The 13,561-nt window shown below is 40.0% G+C and overlaps 1 protein-coding gene and 1 long non-coding RNA gene across 2 annotated transcripts in view; one reads left to right on the forward strand and one right to left on the reverse strand.

Moving 5' to 3' along the window:
• LOC138981719 (alpha-1A adrenergic receptor-like) overlaps window positions 1-13,561 on the forward strand; it is a 92,584-nt gene that overhangs the window by 32,259 nt on the left and 46,764 nt on the right. The gene's annotated exons all lie outside the window — the stretch shown is intronic.
• LOC138981720 (uncharacterized) lies at window positions 906-12,408 on the reverse strand. Its single transcript, XR_011460700.1, has 6 exons — window positions 12,059-12,408; window positions 10,307-10,494; window positions 9,760-9,977; window positions 8,785-9,327; window positions 7,467-7,639; window positions 906-1,043 (listed from the first exon to the last, which is right to left on the reverse strand). It is a non-coding gene; the product is annotated as an uncharacterized lncRNA (long non-coding RNA).

The following is a 13,561-nucleotide window of genomic DNA, read 5'->3' on the forward strand; positions in this document are numbered from 1 at the left end:
TGTAGTTTTATTTACTACGTTGTGTTGTGGTTTTTTTCAGTTATTATGTTCTAAACTTTGTTGCTTATTATTGTACTATCGTTTTAGAGTCACAGTTATTTTACAAATATTATCTTCTAGTTTTGGTTTTGTGCTCAGCTGTTAGAGTGCCTCGCATTTCTCCCTTAGGTTGTCTCCCCCTTTTTGTAAACTCATATTTTTTAATTAGCATCTTTGGTTATTTGGTACGTCTGGTCATCTTATAACGAAAATGTCATTGAACTGAAAAAAGAAATAATAACTTAGTTTCATATTTGAACATTTGGCAGTATGTTTCTTGTGAGTCAGATTAAGATCTCACCAGGAACCCAACCTTTACCCAGTTAATTCTACACATTAAAATTTAAATGGAAAATTACGAAACACATAAAAACATGCAACTCAATACACACTGGCAGTACTTGTTATCTACAATCAATTCAGCCTCGTAGAATGATATACGGTATACGACACGTCCTTGAAACACATAGAACAGTTCTCAAGAAAAAACATTTGCAATTTCCAGTCTTTTTTGTGTTGCAGACATGCAGTGATCACCACCACATTGACCTCCGTCCTCGTCTTCATCTTCACTCTCCGACAAGTCAATGTCGTCCTCGTCCAAGCCATTTTCTATAATAATAAAGTTATGTAGGACACATGCTGAAAAAATTAACATTGGAACTTCACGGATGTTCGTCATCTCGAGATCCTTCAGTCTGCGGAATTTTCCTTTCAACAAACCAATAGCCCGCTCCACGTCAACTCTTGTCCTTGCCTGGGCTCTGTTGTAGGCAGTTTCCACAGGGGTCAGATGGCCGTTGTCGCGGAATGGAACCAGCAGGTTCTTGCGGAGACTGAGGGTAGGCCGAGTCCCCGATCATATGGTACTCTGGAGGCAGCTTACTTGCGTCAGACTCCAACACTCCATGGAGATCTGAGTTGGGGAAAACTCGGCTGTCATGCACGGACCCAGTGTAACCCGTAAACACATCCAGAAGGAGGAGGTCTTTGTCACATACAACCTGAAACAAGTCGCGTAAATCAATATAAAAATAATCTATCTAGTGGGGCTCCTATGTTGCAAAATCATTCAAATCATGCAACAAACACCAAATTAAGCAAATATGAAGAGTTTTATGTGCTTAACAAAACCTGATACAGAGCCATCGCGAAAAAAAAAAAAATGGGTAGTTTTTAAACAATTTTTCAAAATGGCCGCCAGTGTAAACGGTTGGGTATGTTAGGCATATTTCACTTCATGTGATTAACAGCAAATTTGGCGTAAATGGACATTTGCTTTTGCTTAACAAAACCTGATACAGAGCCACCGTGAAAAAATTAAGAAATCAGTAGTTTTTTTACAATTTTCAAAATGGCCGCCAATAAAAGGGTATTTAGGCATTTTTGATGCTACAAGACATTCTCTTGCAATAGAAACTAACACAAACACATTTTTAAACAAAACAATACATGTATTGTTGGTGCAGAGAATGATTGGACGGTGTGGGTGGCAGGGTTGAAGAATTTGTGGATTACCTAAACTGTGCAAAAATAAATATATTGCACCAATTTTCATACCAAAACGAAAACATTCATTCCTGTGCTGTTATATTCAATGTATGCTATTGAGGGCACTCAACTTGGCTAACTGGAACACTTTTAAGATAAAAGGTGGCCTTTACATGGGTTATTTGACCGCCGCCCAAATAAGGGTACCCCCAAAATAAAACTGATAAAAATGTAATGTATCAACTCAAAAGTCGACTAAAATTCATAATCGCTGTATTTCGAAAACGTTGTTTGTTCTCATGTGTTTACACAACTAGCACATTCCGGCAAGTGTATATACTCAAAAGAAACTTTGGCAGTACTTGAAACAACCATCTGTCATATATACATGCGAAGTCAAAAATATGTGGGATGTAAGTCAACAAACCTGTGGCAGTTTTTAAAATATTATTTCGTGAAGATTTGAAAGTGTACTCAAACGGTTGAACTACGCCTCGTGCGTAGACACACATTCCTGAAAGTTTCAACGCAACCCACTTGGTCATTGCTAAAATACATGGATTTTAGTTGACTTGGGTATCCCTCAAATTTGACACATAAACATCTCATCCGTGAGATCGACACATTTGTATCAGTAGGTACAATGGCACAACACTAGAAATATGCAAGATGGCGAAATAAAACAACCTGTTCTGGATGGATAATCAAGTTGACTTTCTCTTCGTATACAACAGTGACCCAGTTGTGCCTCAGGAATTGTCGTCGGCTTTTTAAAAGGTACCCGAAGTTTTTGTCACATCTCTTTGTCACGTCAAGGGTATCCTTATTTTGACGGCGTAAATGATGATGTTAAAAAAAAATGTGCCAGATAGCGAAGATGCGAGCCTTTAATAGCATAGACAGTTTGAATAAAATGACACAGGAATAAAAGTTTGAGTTGGGGTATGAAAATGGGTGCAATAATATTTTTGCACAGTTTAGATGCTGACAGTTTTCACAGGCATGCAAGCACATTTGCAGAGAGCTGTGCTCTGCAGTCCTTCTTAGCAGCATTTGCAGCGTTTTGTTGTACAGCTCTTCTTGCAGACACACCTCATGAGTTCTCGGCACACGCTGGATACCTCTTGAAAGCTCGTCCAGAATGACTCCCACTTTCCAGCCTTGAACTGCCAGCCCACAGAGTTTGGAAGTCTAATAGGTAGATGGCTCTTCTCAATCTCATGTCCTGCAGCAGCACCTCACTTGTAAGGGGATTATGGTCAATTTGGCAGCTCTTTTTACTGAAGAGGTACCGTCTAGCACTGTTTACACCCAGTACGTTGCTGGTTTTGTCCTACAAATGTACACCAAAAAGCTCTTGTGCTGCCCTGTCAGTGGTACTCAGCTTACAAAGAGGAGCAGACAACCTGAAGAAAGTTTGAGTGACGTCTTCAAATGCTTGCCATACTTCCCAAGCCTTCTGATTCCCCAATACCATTGAAGAACGACATAGTGTCACAGCCTGTAAGGCTATGCAAAATGGGCAGACAGGGTGACTTCTCTTGGCCAATGGCTTTGGCAATGTGGCGATACACTTCAAGAGCAGAAAAAAACGCAACACAGCTGGAATGAGAAGCGGACTGTCTGGTCTCCTCTACATCCATGGTTCAGGAAATCAGCCTGTGGTACCCTTCACACAAAAGATGAAAAGTGACATTTTTATTGGAATGTATTTGAATAATGTTTACTATCTCAGAGAGTCGGTCAAAGCCGGGTTAGCAAGTCTTCACACAACAGACCAAAATGAAAGAAAATTGTATTTCATGAATTCGTATAATTCTTACTGTTTCAGGTTAAAAAACAAACAAACACAGTTTCCAGTGACCCAACTGATTCTGGAATCTTTCTGACCGCTACATTTATTCGCTTCAAACAGTCGCTAACAAAATGTTGACCATAGTGAGGGTTCGTACGTTAAACCCATCAAATTCACAGAGGTCGCTTACAAATGATGTGCAAACATGTTCCAATTAATACAAATAAAAAAATCTTACTGTTAAGATGTATTAGGTAACAAACCTTGATACAGTAGTACTAGTGAAATCGGCTCCCTTCTGTGGCACCGGAATAAATGCAGAACGCTTGTTCCCAGGAACCGGCATGTGGTGTAACTCTTGTATATATCCTGTAAAAATAAAATTCACATCAATGCACGGTCAACTTAAAATAAGCAAAAGGATGAGAAACAAGCAACAAACCAAAATTGTAAAACTCAAAGAGCGGTACCTCTTCATTTTTCAAAACCACTTATCTCATTTGACTAGCATACACTGTATGCTTTTGTCTGTTACCTACCGTCTTTGAAAGTTTGATCACAACACTGTAAAGACATGGGGAGTGGAGTGTTTTTATCTCCAGCTGGTCATCCTACTATCTGGCCTACCCTCACTCAGTTTTTGACTCTACCCCTCCCCACCTTATAGAAGTCCTTAACGTAGGCAGGACTAATCATGTATCATACCATGAACAATCTCTTTCTCCTCGCCTTTTATTCAAAGTTCGTTTAATCTGTTTAAAATCACCAGCGTGGCGATCATGATTTCCTTACTTGTAATCAACAGATAGATCTAGATCTATCAGCATCACAATCCAGCTTGATGAGCTATTGCAAGATTACTCTGCATTTCAGCGCTTCACCCGATGAATAACAGACCCCAGGGGAGAATTAAACAGTAAAATGATGTGACATTGGTGAATGGATGCGTATTCTTGAAAACTTACCTTCAGAAACGTTGTTTTCGCTCAAATCAAAACACGCAATGTTGCGGAGGCCGCCATCTTGAATTTTCATGCTGCGGATATATAAAATTCTAAAAACGATCAAATTAAATACCAGAACACAAAAATACCCATAAGAGTATTTATGTCATGCATGTGTTATCAGCAGACAACTTCTGGTGCATGGTAAACCATTGAATTTTACATTTGCTGAGTTGGGAATATTTACTGCTGAGCGCTTTTGGTACGAATTTCGTCTGCTGTAAATGCAGCCTTTTATTCCCTATCAAAGACCAAAAAAACGATTTCTGAAGTGGCTCTGTATCTGAAATCCCTTAAATAATTATAAGGAACAATACCACAAAGTATGATGTTTGTTGCAAGATGTGAATGATTTATGAGTGCGTCTGCAACATACGAGCCCCACTAATCAGCCTGAAACTAAAAACCAACCACAACAGAGGCTACATGTATATATCCTAATGCTTTGCTAGCCTAAACCATAAGACTGAGCTGAGCACAGCTCCTCTCTGCAGAACATGTGAATGAGGTGCCTACTGTCCCATATAATTCATTTATCATTGAGTGCATTTTCAGCGTAACCATGACAATTGACATGCATATATATATGAAATGATAAAGAATAATAAAAAAAATCATGTTTTTAAAGGGTAAACATCCCCATTATCACACCGAGGACTGTGTTCCGCCTTATTTCAGCCGGGCTCGTTGTTACTCCGTTTTCAGCCGGGCTCAGTGTCACGCAAACGAAAGTGTCTTCATAAAAACACAAACTATGACTTTCACACTGATTTAAGCTAAAATTGATGAATGTCAGTAGAAAGGGGAATAATTGTTTTCTTTGTAGACAGCTAAAAACGTCTTTTGCTTACCTGGTTAATTGACAATAGCCGAATGGAAGGCATACATGCAGGTTTTTTAGTGAAAAATGAAGGTTCAACGTAAATTTCTCTCAAACATGGATTTGAACAACTAATATTCCTGTATTTTTACTATTTTGGGTAAAGCTATAATCATCTGTATCAATTGCGTGCTTCAATGCGTCCTCACTATGTCATAAGAAGCAATCAAAACAAGCAAGTGGTGTACGTTTTGTTCCGCGCTGGGCCTCCTGCATTTTTGTCTGCGTTCCGCACTGCCACTGGGCTTGCTTTTGTTCTGGGTGTCCAGCGCGGAACAAAACTCGCCTGACATGGGTTTTGGTTTTACTTTTCGTGCCTCAACGCCTTAAAGCAGGTTCGGGAAAATGCATCAGCATAACAGCAAGAAACTATAGAACAAACTTATGATACAGAAAAACCATAACATGATACCATTGCTTATCATTTCTTGAGTTTGATCAGCTTTTTTGCCCAAAAAGCGACAACCTGCACGTATTTCAAGCTGATGGGGGTCACATAATAAACCTTGTCAGATAAAAATAACACCAATAGAGAGACAAATTACTTAGGTTAGTGCTAAAAACATCCGTTCCTGGAAATGAGGTTTTTTTAGAAGACATAGTTTGTACTTTAGTGCAGACACTTACATTTGCGTGACAGCTCAAAACGGAGTAACAACAAGCCCGGCTGAAATAAGGCGGAACACAGTCCCCGGTGTGATTATCCATGCTTAGTCAAGAAATGCTTGAACAAATTTTTAATAAATTTGATCAGAAAGTGCTGCCTCAACTTTCACTAAAAGCGGTATATGTTCTTTTTTTCTTTCTTTATTTGGTGTTTAACGTCGTTTTCAACCATTCAAGGTTATATCGCGACGGGGAAAAGGGGGGGGGGGGGGGGGGGAAGATGGGATAGAGCCACCTGTCAATTGTTTCTTGTTCACAAAAGCACTAATTAAAAATTTGCTCCAGGGGCTTGCATAGTTGCAACGTAGTACAATATACCTTACTGGGAGAATGCAAGTTTCCAGTACAAAAGACTTAACATTTCTTACATACTGCTTGACTAAAATCTTCACAAAAATTGACTATATTCTATACAGGAAACACTTAACAAGGGTAAAAGGAGAAACAGAATCCGTTAGTCGCCTCTTACGACATGCTGGGGAGCATCGGGTAAATTCTTCCCCCTAACCCGCGGGGGGTAGTGGTATATGACATGTATAGATCTAACAACAGAAAAAGAAAAGTCAGAGAAACGAGGCGTAGGTACATTTTCATGATGGTTTTCTTGGAATTAATCCACACACCATCATAATTCAAACTTGTCTGAACTCCCAATATCGGTTTAAACATTTAATATTTCTCACGTAAACCATCACAGATACTGTCAGGCTTTTACACACAGTACAAACACCCTTTCATTGAAACACTCACCGCTTTAGAACATCCTAGGTGCTTACCGTAAAGAGCGAGCAATTTTCACACAAAAATTGTTTTGCATGGTTTATCTTACCCCGGAGCCATCGACATCGTGAACTCTGTTATTCCAGTTTCCCTTTTTTGACAAAGCAGTCGTCAGGAATTTGAATGCGACTCGCTGTGAGCTTGTCTGCAATAGCACGTTATTATGTACCTCTGACTATGCACGAAACAAACGGCTGTGGTTCACAAGAACCCTCGCGATGACTTTTGACTATTCACAGGAACTGGCGAACCTTACGTGAACCTGCTTCTGGGCGTTCCTTATTTTAACTTCAAATACTTCGAGTTTTAATGATCTTGTCTTGATGAAAAAAATATTTATTTTATGATTTAAGAATGTTTGTGTAACACGCTGTCAATTTATTATTTTGATTTTAAAAGTTAGGTCTAGCGCCAAAACGCACCTCGGTCCGATTGTCTTGAAGACAATCCGCAACATTAAATCTTTGAAAATTACTCGCTCAGCCTCTTTACGTAAGGCACCTAGGATGTTCCCTTTGGTGAGCGTTCATAATGAAGGTTGTTTATACTGTGTGTAAAAGCCTGACAGTATCTGTGATGGTTTACGGGAGGCGCACTGTGCCGTTAAATACTTGTCTTTAAATTCAAAGATTCAAATAGTGACTTAAAATTACAGTAGATTCCAATTATGAAATGACACTGCCAGTGTTACTCCAGTATTTCAATAGGGAATAAATACACAGGCACCATAATGGTCAGGTCCTCCAACCTTTCAGTTCTGCCAACGTTAACAATCCACCTATCTGAAACAGAAAGTGATCAAATCTGTTACCTGGAGATGCATCGCTGGGAAACCTTTACGGCAGATGTACGCATCCCTGGTTCCTGGTATCTTTATGTAGGTCCCATCAATCGCTCCAACTACGCCCGGGAAGCCAGCTCTGGCTGCCCATTTCCCAGCTAATCGAGCCAGGTCACATTTTGGTGGCCACTGGATGACATCTCCTGTAAAGAACAGAAAATTGCATTAAAATATGCTGATCACAGTGTTAATTTTATTCAAAATCATCTGACAGTTTACCCATGTCTGTACTATTTACAATTAAAGTTACAGGTCTCCCAGTCCCAGCCACACGCCGGGGAAAGTGTTACGACAGAAAAAATCGCCGTTTGTTACGATAGCATTCTGCAGTCCCATAGTCAGCAAGGTTTCGAGCCCGAAAGGTGTGTAACTTCCAAACTAATAATTATTGCGGCGTAATTATCGAAGCCAGCAAAAGATTAACATGTTATCGATTTAATTTTTGAGGCTTCTGTTTTAGATTTGTGACAGCGTCGTATTTGCTGAAATTGTTCGATTTGGGGATTTCTTTTTAAATGGTGGAGATTACAAGAGGCTTGAAGCAACAACGGTCATTCGATCAGGTAATGTGATGTATCATAACTGAAATGCATCAATAGCAGTGTCCCAATATGCAAGTGTGTTTGTGTCATCGGCTGAGGAAAAGAGCATGTGTATTTTTTTGGTACGCGTCGCCGTGCTAGCAGTTACGACTGCCAGCGATGCATTGATACGGCCGCCCCACTTTTCTGTTACGACCGCCGACTGTTTCGGCTACGGCAGCCGGCACTCATTTTATTCGTTTAATAATGTTATTGCCAAAGTTTCTGACAGTTTGCAAACAAATATGAACGGGTTTCACTGCACATCGGTTGTGCACCGTCGTGTTATCAGGAATTTTGATTCCCTGCCCTCTTTTATTTAATATCGCATTCGTCACAGTTTATATCTAGAGTTGTTCTACTTCCAGTTAAGCGTGCACATAGTTTCAACGGGCATGTACATGACAAGTTCAAATGTCAATTGTCAAAAGCAGTCGCTGAAAATCCAACTCGGTCTAAAAGACGGACACAAAGGAATCCCACTCACCAATTACTCGGGTGAGTCAGGGGGGAGATTGGGGTGGGGTGGGGGTTGGTTGATAACTAGGAGTCAAATTCAGATTAAAAAAAAAGATTTGAACTGGGTATGCATTACTGTTAATATTTTTGAAGAAAAAAAATGCCTCTCTACAAAACTTTGATTGTAATTAGTTACCTTGATGCGTCTATGAGTATGAGACACTGAAACGCCTAAATATCTTTCTTACCTGCACAATCTGTATATCCAGGACTGTCCCCAGTCCCTGTTCGATGAGAGTGTATGTGCCATATTTGGCACAGTGTCCTGGGCTATCTGACCGCCCATCACCAATCAGCTCTAGACTTCTTCTCTCGTCCTGAAGCTGCGAGATGAGCTCTGACTGCTCCGTTTCCATTTTCTTTCCACTGTAGGAAAAATGAAGTGCCGCTGATGCCAGAAGAACGTGCTCTCCGAAATGTAACGCACATTGAGCAGGTAAAACAGCCGGAGAATTTTTGTCGGGCTGCAGCCAGAGAGCACAACAGCTGATGACAGGAGCAGGTTCCCGCAGGGCATCTGCTTTATGTACGGTTGGCTGGTCCACTCTCTGAAGAAACAGCACTTGGAGCAGTCTTGTCGGACGTGGATGCAAGATCCCACTGTCTTCGATATGAAGGCCTTCGCAGGGTGAGAGCATCGAGGACAACTCTCTAACAGCTGCATCAAGTTTGCCTGGAAGACAATGTACTTGTCTTCCAGGTCGGGGCTGGGTCTCGGCTCAGGAGCATTCCTAAAACACACAGGTTATACACTTTCTTAGCACATAAAGGGTTACTATGGAAACTACATGTGCCATACACAAGTACAAATTGTTTCACTGCTAGTGCTATGGATATAATTACTACATGTTATACATGTCGCAATGACAGTGAAATCCAGTATAAAAAAAAATTTAAGATGAAATCAGCTTCTTACTTGTGATGAGAAATTAAGCTAAATAATGTCACAACAAAAATGTTTATTGACATGTTTTTGGTGTTTTTCCCCCATTTAATAGACAAAAAGGGGTTATGGCCAGTGAGATAGAGACCAGAGATAGAAAGACAAAAACAAAGGACACAATGATAGCAGCTAAAATATAGCTGACTGTCACCCAAAGTAACCCTTGACTTCTGTCTTACTTTTTAAAATGTAGAGAAGTAGATGTCTATTGAAAACTTACAAGAACTGCGGATCTTCTGGTTCACCTCCACCCTCGTCAGCAGGCTCGTCCTCTTCCGCAGCTGCAGCGCGCTGTCGTTCGCCTTTTTGTTCTTCCTTCCCCACACTCTCATCTGTTCCCACACTTTAGGGTTAGAACCGCATTGCGTTTTAGAGGTGGGGCGTTGATCAGATTGCATTGGACGCTGACATCCTTGGTTTCGACAATGGCAGAAACATCTGAAGAACAAATGACATTGCTGATAATTGATAATTACAAAACAATGTACATTTCACTTCAATAACCGGAACAATGACAAGTTAATTTTAGTTTATTTATATTACTGTAACAAGCTGACTACTGATATTCATTTACAATACCATATAATCATACCTGTAAACTTAAATTAGGAACAGATTTTTGAATGTTGCATTTCTGCTGCAAAAGTAAACAGGAGTGAAGCGTGCAGTATGTATAATAGTATATCAGACCAATTATATAATGGCAAACTTTAAAACAACTCAAAAGAATATAAACGATAAAAAGACTGTTAATCTGAAAAGCTCACATTTATGTTTCCCTCCCAGTTTGATGTGCACTTGCACATGTATGCTTGGATGCTGATGACGTGGCTGGTGGTACTTCTGGTTGTAGTTGATTCCCACGTTCCTGTTCATCCTCCTCTTGTAGCTGTAAAGCCTCCACATTGTCTTCGTTATCCAGTTCGATATTCAGCGGGCAGTTGAAGTTTTGCTGCTGTAAAAGTAACAAATTGCATACTTATAAAACATCTAGCGAATACAAACAGCTCTTGATTTCCTTTTAATTTTACCGTACCCAACCAATTTTTACCAAGCCTATTTCAATTCTCACTGCCAATGCTAATTGCTATGGAGTACGTGTGAGTGTCAATTACTGTAATTTTATAATGAAGTGGATTCACAGCGCGCGGCACGACGCGCAATGTATTCTGCCGATACATTTCCTTCACAATCGCAAAGTTTACAACAGCTACATCTATCTGATCTATTTGAGAAATAAAACTGTCAATAAAACGAAAAACAGAGCTCCATTCTCTCTCTCTCACTCTTTCAACTGAATTCACCATATATCGCTGCGCCGATGTAAAAACGTGCCTACCTCTGCTGAACAATCCTTCTCATTGCTGTCAATGCGCATGCGCCAATCTTGGACTTACAAAATGCGACCCTTTGACCGATCGAACCATGGGTTAGGGTTTGGGTTAGGATTAGGGTAAGGGTTAGGTTTAGGGTTAGGTTGTTCACGACCTGATTAATCTCCCCATGTTAGCGCATGCGCATTGACCGCAATGAGAAGGATTGTTCAGGCAGAGTTTTCAGTTCCTGACACAGGCCTTGAATACTTGGCAGTCATATCAGTCACTATCACTACATGTCATTGCAATGGCTTCTACTACATGGAAAGGAGCTGAGTTTTTAAAAAATTATCCGAGTACAGTGCCGCGGAACTGTTAATCGGTGTCACACCAGTTAACTCTTCAGCAGCCATTTTGGAATTTGCGCATGCGCAGATTGTTTTTTCAGTGGGGTTTTTTCCGCTTGATTTGAACGCATATATATTCAGTCTGCAAAAAGTGCAATTTTGTAATCTTGCAGCCCTGAAGTAGCTTTTGAGTGTCCAAAGAAAGAGTGTAAAATGTTGCTGATAATCATGCATGTACAAAAATAAAGCGCATTCAACAATCTGCGCTGGTAAGAGCAATAGCTGGGAATCGCTGCGCTGCACAACGCGCCGCGCTCAGTGAATCGCCGCGCTCTGGGAATCGCTTGCCATTTTATAATCCCTGATTTACTTTTATCTTCTTTAACCAAAGTTCACCTAGCCTACATCAATTCTAACAAACATATTATATCACATATGTTCTGAAAAAGAGTGGCACTGGCACAAATTGACAAAACATATGGGGATCTAAATCAAACCAAAGCCGAACATCTGATGGGACAATGTGATACTGAACAGCTGACTGGCATGGTGACTTGTAAGTTGTTTGAATCTGGTGCCTGTGCATGGATAAACTGATTTGCAGAAAATGTTCCTTACATCACTTCTACTGATCTAGATGAAAACTGTATTTCCTGTCACTCACTCACTGTGTCAGGTCACTCCCCAGAGGAAAGTTATTCATCTAAAGTTTGAAAAAACTTAGAGTAGACTTACTCGTGTTGCGAAAAAAAAAAGTAGGTCTGAGAGAGCATTTTTGGAACAAACAGTGTAGAGTCAATATAGGGAGGACAGAGGACAGAGGAAATTATAAGGCGACATCTTGAGTTCTACCTACCTTCGCAGTTCGTCGACGACACACGGTCTTCGAGTCACTTTCAAAGTGACTTTTGAGTTTTGTTTCTTCTTGGGTGCCCCGACATTTTTGACGCAGAGCTTTCTTCTTCTTCTTCTTCTTTCTTGATGTGGACTGGGTTCATCCGAACGTCTGTAGTCCAGCGGCGGAGTACTGAGTAATTGGTTACTGGTGGTGGGTTACTTTGCTGGACGAATGGTCGGTACTGCTCCGGTTTTAAGTTTAAGAGTGTTTGAAAATCCCATTTTCCACTTTATGTGATTGACAAATAAAAGTTGTCCTCTTCAAAGTTCGAAGTGTGCACACAGGTCGCGGTGTTGCTTTTCCGGCTTTCGACGTCACAAAAGCTGTCTGACTAATTACTACGCGACCGCACGCGACCACACGCGACCTTGCACTACCTTGCGCGACCTCAAACTAAAGCATGTACATGTAATATTTTATATATATATAGTATCTTCACAACATTATCTGACTTTATACCAAGTTTTAAGTCAAAGAAATTATCAAAACTTGACTAAATGTAAAAAATAACGGAGCGACCCGAACTTCCCAGCGATGGGACAAAGCCTGAAATGGAAACTGGTGAAAATGAAAATGAAATGATTTTTTTTTTGAAAGCTAGAGGAATAGTTATAGGTTATTTTCACCAATCTGAATTAATCAAATTAGCCTTTACCTTTTATGTTCTCAGTTGATTTGATGGTGGTCAATATTTATTATTAGGCGACACACACGTACTCAATCATCAATTTTGTACATCAACGCCAACAGTGCATGTTGTTGTCCAAAAATAAAAGATTTGCACTCAGTCCTAAAACTGAATGGTAGTTCAAAGTTAAAGGGGTATTGACCAAAGTGCTTTTGAGGAACAATAAAATACTCCCCCAAAAATAAACACGCAAAAAAAACCACCCCACACAAATAAAGAAAGAAGCAAAACAGATTTACAAGGACATTAACTTATGTTCATGGTTTGCTGTTTTTATTTTATTGTGTTTAAAAGCATGCTGATACCGGGATGCAGTATACGTTAAATGTAAATGCTGAATATTTAAATGTGAACCAGAAAAGATGCATTTCTTTTAACTTAATGGCGCCGTTAAAAACAAAAACTAATTTCTTGGTTTCAAAAGCAAATGAACCTTAGTAGTCGATAGTGTAGTACTATTTGTTACTTTATTAGAGGTTGGTTGACTGAGTTACCGACTTCTCCGCTTTAATTCCTTTCAGTTTCAGTTTTCTCTTCACACTTTTAGTTTTCCTGCGATACGTACGTGTAACATTTTTCCCGGCCTCGCACATGATGGACAGCATTCATTGGAGCGATATGTTTTCACCGGGTTTTCACAAAAAAAATTTTCATGCCACGCTATTATCGATTACCTCAAAATAATAAAACAAGTCGCGTAAGGCGAAAATACAACATTTAGTCAAGCTGTCGAACTCACAGAAAGAAGCTGAACGCAATGCAATTTTTCAGCA

This window comes from Littorina saxatilis, linkage group LG12 (assembly GCF_037325665.1).
Source record: "Littorina saxatilis isolate snail1 linkage group LG12, US_GU_Lsax_2.0, whole genome shotgun sequence".
Lineage (NCBI taxonomy): Eukaryota > Metazoa > Mollusca > Gastropoda > Littorinimorpha > Littorinidae > Littorina > Littorina saxatilis.